Genomic DNA, 9,935 nt, shown 5'->3' on the forward strand with positions numbered 1-9,935 from the left:
CCTTGAAGGATTGAGTATACAAGCTGGTGTGATTTTGATACGTTATCGTACCAGACCCAGTTGTATGGCTTAAGGATGGTTGTTTTAGGTAAAAGGTGTTCTGTTCTTAGCCATATCTAGTTTGAGTGATATCATTTGGAGCAACATTAAGGAAAACCCAACAGCACTACAATGGGAAAGTGTAGAATTATGAGTGGGTAGAATGTTGTACACAGGCTCTTTTGAGATGTTGTTCATGAAAGCAAGTAATAATAGAACTACTAACATCTTTTATTGAAGGCAGTTAACACTAACTACAACAGTGGTTGATAAAACAATGGATAATATGTGTACACACGGCTTTTTAATTTATTCTTCTATGGGACTTGAATGTTGCTGGCAGTACCAATACTTATTGCCCATCCCTAATTAAATTGGTAAGGCAATTAAGAATCCACCACATGGGTCTGGAGTCACATATAGACCAGACTGGGTAAGGATGACAGATTTCCTTTCTTGAAGGGCATTAGTAAATCGAGTGAAATTTTAAAGCAATCTGGTAGTTTCATGGTTAACATTACTGCATCTAGATTTCTTTTTGAAATCCAGATCTATTTAATTATTTTAAGAAGTTAGATTTGCCAGCTGCCATGGTTAGTTTTGCCAGCTGGGATTTGAATATGTATCTCTGGATCAACAGAAAAGAAAGGTAAACACTTAAGGTATTTATTAAATACTACTTCTCTTTAAAAAAACATGCAAACCATCAACTAGCATTAAACTATACCAGCTATAAATGTTAACTATTTATATATGTGAAATTATAGAATTGACTAATTACATACAGTGACATATATACCAAACATAAATTTCTTCATTTTCATAGTTCTCTCAACTACACATTTTACACTATAAGCTAAACTTAGTTTATCTGCAGTATGCATGTCAGGCATTGATAATTCCTATGGATCACTTCTCCAAATAGGCATTATACTAACTTCTCTCTGAGCACATATGGCAATTGTTACATTAATGATTGCATAACCAAAAGTACATGGTGCTAAATATTTTCTAAATGTCAACCATAATATTAAATACATATTTACTGCTACAACAGCTGCAATTGTATTTTATTGTCACTGGATTGGGAGGAGAAGGCTCTAATGCATAATGACAAAGGCATATTGCCAGCTGCAGGTTCCCCTGTAAGTTGCTCACCATCCTGAGTTTGAAATATATCACCAGTCATTTCTCATCATTGGCTGTCAATCCTGAACCTCCCTCGCCAAAAGCACTGTGGACTACCTTCACTAGAAGTACTATAGTGGTTCAAGAACTTGACTCACCCACTTTTCCAAGGGATGAGCAATAAATGCTGGCTTTATTGGTGATGTCCAGAAGATAAAAAAGTAAAAAATAATGAAAAACATCATACACACAATCATACCATTTTCTACATATATTCTTTCTGATGTTTGTTCTTCTGCATGCCTCTGCACCTACTCTGTCTTGCATCTTACTTCCACTCTGACTTGCTATAGGTATTGGATTTTTTCCTCTTTTCTACTCTCCCTGTTGAAGTTATTAACTTTCCTCTCTGGATTGTTTCTAGTGCTTATAATATAGCTCATAATTGTTTTCAGCTTCTCTTATCAAACTCTGGCTACACTGTACTTAAATGGATTCAGTAAGTCTAGGCCCAATCTGCTGATTTCAAGGCCATTCTGTAGCTCTGTAAACACCACAAGCTGAGTAGACACCAACTCTTCTGGAAGTTGTTGTGATGAACCATTGATTGCAATGGCATCATCTGACTTAAAAACAGAAAACACTGGAAACACTCAACAGGTTAGGCAGCATTTGTGAAAGGTAAACAGAGTTAAAGTTTCAGGTTGAAGCCCCTCTGTCAGAATTGGAAAAGAGAGAAAACAAGTTACTATCTTGGTGCAGGGAGGGTGGGGTTGGGGTGGATAGGGAAAAGCGAACATCTCTGAAAGGTTGGGGCCAGGACTGTCTTAAGGATAAGCTGTAAATGAGGTCATCTTGGTTGAAGGAGAACATGGTTGCTTGTTCATAAAAGGTACGGGCAGTTGAAGGGTGAGAACACAGACAAAGGAGTGTACAAGTTGCAAAATGCAAGGCTACAGGACATGACCTGCAGGTCAGGCCTGATGATGGAGAGAGGAAAACTGAGACAATATCACCAAAGATGGGCTTGGCCTGTGCTCACACACAGAGAAAACAGGTTACCTGAAGTTGTGAATTCAGTATTGAATCTGGAAGGCTGCAGTATGTCCAGATGTAAGATGGGGTGTTGTTTCCCAAGCTTATGTTCGGCATCGTTATAACAGCGCAGGAGGCGACGGACAGAATGGGCAGAGTGGGAATGGGATGGAGAATTAAAGTGGCACGTGATAGGAAACTCAGGGTTATGTCTGTGCACTGAATGCAGATGGTCTGCAAAGCAGTCACCCGATCTGCATTTAGTTTTTCCAGTGTGAGGAGATTGCATGTAGAGAACACTGCAATTACTATTTCTGAGGGCTTGTTTCCTGCCTGCACATTGGAGTCATGGCCTGAGAGCAACTATTTCACATTTCTCAATGCCATCTCCATACTGCTGGATGTTCTGCCCACTTTCATCCAGCATGTCAATCAATTATGCCTGAACTCTCTCAGAAACAAACAAAATCCTCCCTGCACCCTTCGCAGTCCTGTGGTGCCTGATCAAATGGCCATGTATTCATCAACCATTTCTTCTGATCATTGATTTTCTGTGCTAAATGTGTACTTCTTGAAAATCTCTCAATGCACTAAATTAACAAGTTCAGTCAGGGATTTTACAGCATCCTCATAGGAGACTTCACCTGTGATTCACATTGCTGGTAAACTCACTGAAATCTCATATGTCTTGTATGTCTCCAGCCATACCATCAGCAAAAATATCACCCTTTTCCACTCATGTAAGGCTATATTGCTCTGTTCTATGACCTCATCAATATTATAAGCATCCAGGAATACCCCAACTTATTCCAAGTGTGGGGCAAATGGTTGAGACTTCTCATATTTCTGAAGCTTGCTGACATATCACCCACACTCAACGCCTGCCATCATCACTAATCCACCTCGCGAACCCCATTCTCTATTACCACACATTTGATTACTACCCTCCTGCTCCCTCCAGCTGTGACACACCAGACTCATCACCAGTGTAGTGTCTAAAGGCTCTTTTTGGTTGCTGTTCACGAAGGCAATAACACAAATAGAGCTAGCAATAAAATGTCTTTTACTTAAGCAAGTTATTACTCCCAAATGGTGCTCTGGTTTCCTCCCACATCCCAAAAACATACTGGTAGATGAATTAGCTACCATTAATTACTGTAAGTGCAAAAGAATTGAGGGGGAGTTGATGGGCTTGAGTGAGCAAATAAGTTGCAGGTCTACAGGGGAATAAGATGATGGAGAATTAGGCTAATGGGTTTAATCTGCAGGGAGCCAGTACAGACCCATTGGGCTGAATGGCCTCCTTCTGTGTCATACTAAGTAGGTTAAGTTGCCCAACGAAAAGCAATGATACATCAACGTATCAAAAGTCCCACAGTTCTTAACAGTGCACTCATCAACTTCATATTTTAATTTCTTTCTCATCCAGCAAGTCAAGTGAAAATGAGTTGTATTTGCCTGCAGCCTAATTCCAGCTTGTCTACACTGCACTAATTTTCAAGCTATAGGCAATATATTATCCTTTGATTAAGTTTTTATTAATTTCAATCATAACAATTATATACATTATTGCTTAAATGCTCACTTAAGAAATGTAATTCATTTCTGAAGGTATGGAAAAGTACAATTAAATTTATGTTGTCACACAGCTGATGTAAGTTTCACACTGGATTGTATTTGCTATTCTTTCATACTTTTTGCTACTAACAAATTGAAATTTTACAAAATGTTGTGAAGATAATTTAACGTATGAAGGTGATAATGGTCTTTCCAGCTACCAGTTGTGATGCAAATATAAACTCATTCAGTTCCAATGCTTTTGGCTGAATGTCAAATGACTATGGGTGCATTGAGCAAACTTCTTCACAGTACAATAAATCTTTATTGGGCTGTGGCTGTCTCCGTCTCCTGGTTTCACAAGTTATTTGGGATGTCATAAAAGAAGCCTCTGTGAATCTGGAGCTTCTTATGTTTCCCAAGAGTCCATAGCAGAGAGATAATCCTAGAGCAGTGAGGTTATACTCAGACATAACTATGAACCTTTTGGGTTAAGTGCACTTACAGTGTTTGAAAGGCCTGAATCATCTAAAGTCTTACAGATTAAATTTCTTATTGTTAAGTACTATGTTAAAATGAAGCGCTTGATGGTGAATTACAGATTCTCCAGTGAAAATCTCACACCAGAATCTGCTATGCAGAGAAAAAAGCCTTAAATTGTAAGTTTTCTGTTTCAGACATTCCATCCTACAAGCAACAAACAGAAGCTCTTCAAACTTCCAATACTAAAGCATTTATTCTAATTCTCTGCATGGAGGCATACTTGTAGAGAGTTTTAATTAGAGACAGAGCTATGGAGATAACATGTTAACGTGCCCAGAGAGATCTGAATATGCTAGAAACTCACATTATAGCATTATATGTAAGCTGCACCCTATGTGAATCATGTTCACAATCACTCCCATCTGGACTCCTGGAATTCTGGAGGCATCAAGGAACTTTCCCAAAGCAGGAGAAGCCTTAATTATTATGTCCTATGTATACAACTATTGAACTATTTGTCAGTCTGCTTTGGGGCATGCCCAATGGATATAAGCCCAGTATTCAGACTATTCACATAATAAACTACAGGTTGAAACTCTTTATTCGGGCACCCTTGGGGCCTGATTGGTGCAGGACCATTGAAATTCCGGACCACAGAAATTCCACCCCACCCCCCCCCCCCCCACCCCCACCACCTTCCCCTGAGCAGGGGAAATGTTCTTTTTAAGTATTGACACTCCCCAGGTCATGTAAGCATTCCGAGAACTATCCATAGCCCAATTTTTTCATAAGTCGGAAAAGCATTGGGCTGAGATTACTGTAAACTGAGATCACAGAAGTTGCATTGGTAGGTTAGTTAGCTACAGATTAGTACTGATCTTAATTAATTGTAGATGTTAGTTAGACCTGAGTTAGAATTAGTTAATTAGTACAGATCTGTACAGGAGTTGCCAGACCACAGAATACCAGACTAGAGAGCTTCAACCTGTATTTGCAGTGGAACTACAAACCCTTCATCTTCCGATTCAGATAGATTGCTACCACAAATCAAAAGGATGACTGCTCAAATTAAGCATTTAAACTAAATATTATTTGCTATCATCTATTCCACGTTGCTAAAGTAAGGTTGTCATCACAGAAAATACTGCAATATTTACTTAATTGATTATCTGTCAGGAACTGGAACATCAACAAAATTTTACAAACAAATTTAATGCGCAGGGAAGGATTGTGCAAGGTAAGTTTAATTTTTCATTCAGCAGTAACTGAATTCTTCCTTTGGGTATTAAAATGGCTGATTACTACTGACAAAAACATAATTAAGATGTAGCAGTGAGAAATAACTGCGGTGGGACTGAAAGTTTTTTGTGTGAGGTAAGTCAATATCATGGAGACACAAGAAAACCTTGACTGAACAACATGGTATGTTTATTAAAAAAGCTGATGCAATTGCAAGCAGGGCTCAGATTCTCAATAAATTGCTCATGGTGAGGTGGAAGATGAGCTGTTTTATAACAATAAGGTTGTTATGCTATGTGACACATGATATACGATTATCAGGGTCACTAACGAGGAATGAATGAATAGGGTAAATCTTATTTATCTAATCTACAAAGTATGACAGTGAAACTGTGTTGGGAAATTGTTGCAGGGAGCACATCTCTGCAAATTGCATTGCTTAGAATATTTTACTCAGAAAACTCATTTGTACAATATTGAAAAGTTCAAGTTGATTCTGCCAAAGAACATGAAGGTGCACACAAGAATAATGAACATTTACAAAAACCTAGCTATTAATAGAAATAGTATAACAGTTAACAAAACTTAAGACTTACTGTATAATAAAACTTATCATGAACCCAAAGTCAACAGGGGTGATGTCTAGACTAGACAGACTAGACATTTAGTCACTGTGGAATAAACAACACAGCACTTGCTTCATTCAGCAAAAGAGGGCATGGGTTTCTCCTGCACATCCGAAGTTCACAGTTGTACAGTGGCCTGCAGTACGCAACAATCCATCACCATTCTGAAAATGCTGGCTGTTGCATTTTGAAGGACACCTGCAGTGAATCTTTAGCATAGTAGAGGGTTTTTCAGTTAATAATTTACTAGTGTAATGATTTATTGCAACATTGTTGAGCATCATTGTTGTGATTTTTGATGCATGACATGAGCATTGTTGACTATGGGTATGTCTTGTTTTATTCCAGCTACCTCTTAAGCCTGCTTCCGAACAATAAGGGATGAGGGAGCCAAAGGATGAAGTCATAATTGTATCTTCCAAGGAGTCTTTCCCACACCTGGATAGAGATCATTTTATGGTCGAATGGCAGCTACACATTTACAGAGTGTGAACCTTTGGTTGTATTGGCAGTGCCTGGATTCCCACCTATTTGTGGTTGATGGAGCTCTTCATCTGAAGGAAAACAATCTTTGCCACAAAGCTTATTCTGATTGGAATTAGTGGAGGAAAAGTTGGCACATATGTTGGCACTTCCAAACAACCCAACAGCAGCCTTATGCAGATGCAGCCTTGGATGTATCGATGTCAGAGCTGGGTAGAAAGTGGAATCAAGGTGAGTTTGACCACAACAGATAAAGCATAGTCAACAGGTCCAGGAAGTAGGAGATTTTATTCTACAAGGGTGCAGATGGGCACCGCTCCATTACATGGATATCTTCAGCCTTCCAAATCACCACTTGTCGGAGAAGTCAAGTAAATGGATCTTTGGCTTCTGCTTCCAGTCTCCTGTCAGCTGCACCATCTCTACTAGTTCCATATTTTCCTGTCCTCTCTCATTGTACAACCATAAATCTTTGTGTACCACACAGTTGAAGCTGTGAGCAGCACCCATCTTAATATATTAGGCCACAGTTCCAAAGTATAAAGAAAACACCTTAAAAAGTCATTGAGTACTACAGCACAGAAACAGGCCCTTTGGCCCATGCCAACCTGCCTAATCTCATCTACCTGCACCAGGACCATATCCCTCCAAACCGCTCTCATCCATGTACCTATCCAAACTTCTCTTAAATATTACAACTGAACCTGCATCCACCACTTCCACTGACAGCTCGTTCCACACTTGAACCACCCTCTGAGTGAAGAAGTTCCCCTCAGATTCCCCTTATATATTTCACCTTTCATCCTCAACCTATGTCCTCTAGTTCTAGTCTCACCCAACCTGAGGGGCAAAAAGCCTATATGCATTCACCCTATCCATACCCTACTAATTTTGTATACTTCTATAAGATCTCCCCTCATTCTCCTGCACTCCAGGGAATAAAGTCCAAACCTATTCAACCTTTCCCTATAACTCAGGTCCTCAAGTCCCAGCAACATCCTTGCAAATTTTCTCTGCACTCTTTCAAGCTTATTGATATTTTTCCTGTAGGTAGGTGAGCAGAACTGCACAGAATACTCCAAATTCGGCCTCACCGTCTTGTACAACTTTGACATAACATCCCAACTCCTGTACTTAGTGCCCTGATTTATGAAGGCCAATGTGCCAAAAGCTCTCTTTACAACCCTATCTACCTGTGACACCACTTTCAAGGAACTATGGATCTGTATTCCCAGGTCCCTTTGTTCTACCGCACACTTCACTGTGTAAGACTTACCCTGGTTTGTCTTCCCAAAGTGCAACACCTCACACTTGTCTGCATTAATTTCCATCTGCCATTTATCAGTCCATTTTCTGAGCTGATCCAGATCACTTTGCAAGCTTTGAAAGCCTTCCTTGCTGTCCACTATGCCCCCAATCTTGGTGTCATCTGCAAATTTGCTGATCCAGTTCACCACATTATCATCTAAATCATTAATATAGATAATAAACAACAATGGACCCAGCACCGATCCCTGTGGTACACCACTATTTATAGGCCTCCAGTCAGAGAGACAACCATCTACTACCACTCTCTGGCTTCTCCATCTAGGCCAATGTTATATCCAATTGGCTACTTCATCCAGAATGCCAAGTGACTTAACCTTCTGGACCAGCCTCCCACGCGGGACTTTGTCAACGGCCTTGCTAAGGTCCATGTGGACAACGTCCACTGCCTTTCCTTCATCGACCTTCTTGGTAACCTCCTCAAAGAAGTCTTTTAGATTGTTTAGACATAACCTACCATGCACAAAGCCATGTTGACTGTCTCTAATCAGGCCCTGTCCATCTAAATACTTATATGTCCTGTCCCTTAGAATACCTTCCAATAATTTACCCACGACTGACATCAGGCTCACCGGCCTATAATTTCCTGACTTATTCTTAGAGCCTTTCTTGAACAACGATGGTTGTGGTTACTCATTTGTTACATCCAGTCATTCTGACAATGAGCCATTCTTTCCTCCGCTCTTGTTTTCTCTGCTTTAACCATTAATCATTATTCAACCCAAATCTTACCTTGTGTAACAACTTTTCACATGGCAGTGTATAAAATGCCATTTACTTGTCCAAACATAGAATTCCCATTGGTTCTCTCAGAACTTCCCTATTGGGTACACCCTCAATAAACTCTAATACAGATGTCAAACACAACCTTCCTTTCACTAAACTGTGTCTAATCATACAGTGAGTTTTCTGCATGCCCTTTTAGCATGCCCTGCTTTTGATTGACATAAAGAGGACCAACATGAACTGGTGTCTTATACATCAATCATTTCTTTGGTCAGCTTTGTTTTAAGATTTTCTTTGTGTTCATTCCAAAACATCTCTCAGCTTGCAGCCAGGCATGATCAGACCTTCCAATCATAGCTCTAAGAAACTCCCTCTCAAACCATATAATTGGGCCCTTCCCTGACCATACCTCCACTCCCGATCATGTCTCTGACCTCCAATGTTGTACCCATGCTGTCCCAGTACCCTCTGCCAAATGCAGGTCCAATCCTCTCTCAACTCTGCCGCTTTCTAAACAGCCCACTCTGATCCATATCCTACCATTCTCTCTCAGCCAGTTCCACAATGGCCCTTGAAAGCATTCTCAGGAGCAAGGCTTTTTCTATCATGTAAGATAGCTAAGATCTCATGCACAATAGGACATGACTGCTGGGAGGCCACATACAAAACTGATGAGGGTTCCTCAAAAAGCACAAACTTAATGGTTTTTTTTTGGTGCTGTGAAGCCATAATTCTGTCAACAAAACTTTCCCTAGGCACTGCACTGGACCTGTCAGCCTAGTATTTTGACATTTCAAAGTAAAAAGAGGGAGAAGTTCAAAGGAAAAAATCTCAATTGATAGAGACAGACAAGAAAAATTCCAACAGAGCCTGTCTTGAAGACCATTTTGGTATTAAGAAATAAATTCAAACTTCAACCAGAGTTGTGACAAAACTGAAGTGTGACATTGCATAGTCTTAACTTCATGCTGGAATGTTGCTGATTTTACTTTGGATCACAACTGGACATATTGATAACTTAACCTTCCCTTGTTACTGATCGCTGGATCTGTTGATGCTACTCTCGATTACAATGTTTATTCATAAGTAATATGCTTAACACATTTTCATGATGCTCTTACTGGAGATGTTCATTGGTGTGTCATCCTTTTTTTAAGTGCAGAAAGAAATAAAAGTACTCAGGACCTTGATAGTTATTTTTCTCCTGAAAATTTTATGAAGTAATGATCAAATTTTTTCAGAATTTTCATTGTTTCCATACAGTGTCAGGTACCAAGTGTTCTGTCATTAACC

The sequence above is a fragment of the Pristis pectinata genome, chromosome 15 (assembly GCF_009764475.1).
Source record: "Pristis pectinata isolate sPriPec2 chromosome 15, sPriPec2.1.pri, whole genome shotgun sequence".
Classification (NCBI taxonomy): Eukaryota; Metazoa; Chordata; class Chondrichthyes; order Rhinopristiformes; family Pristidae; genus Pristis; species Pristis pectinata.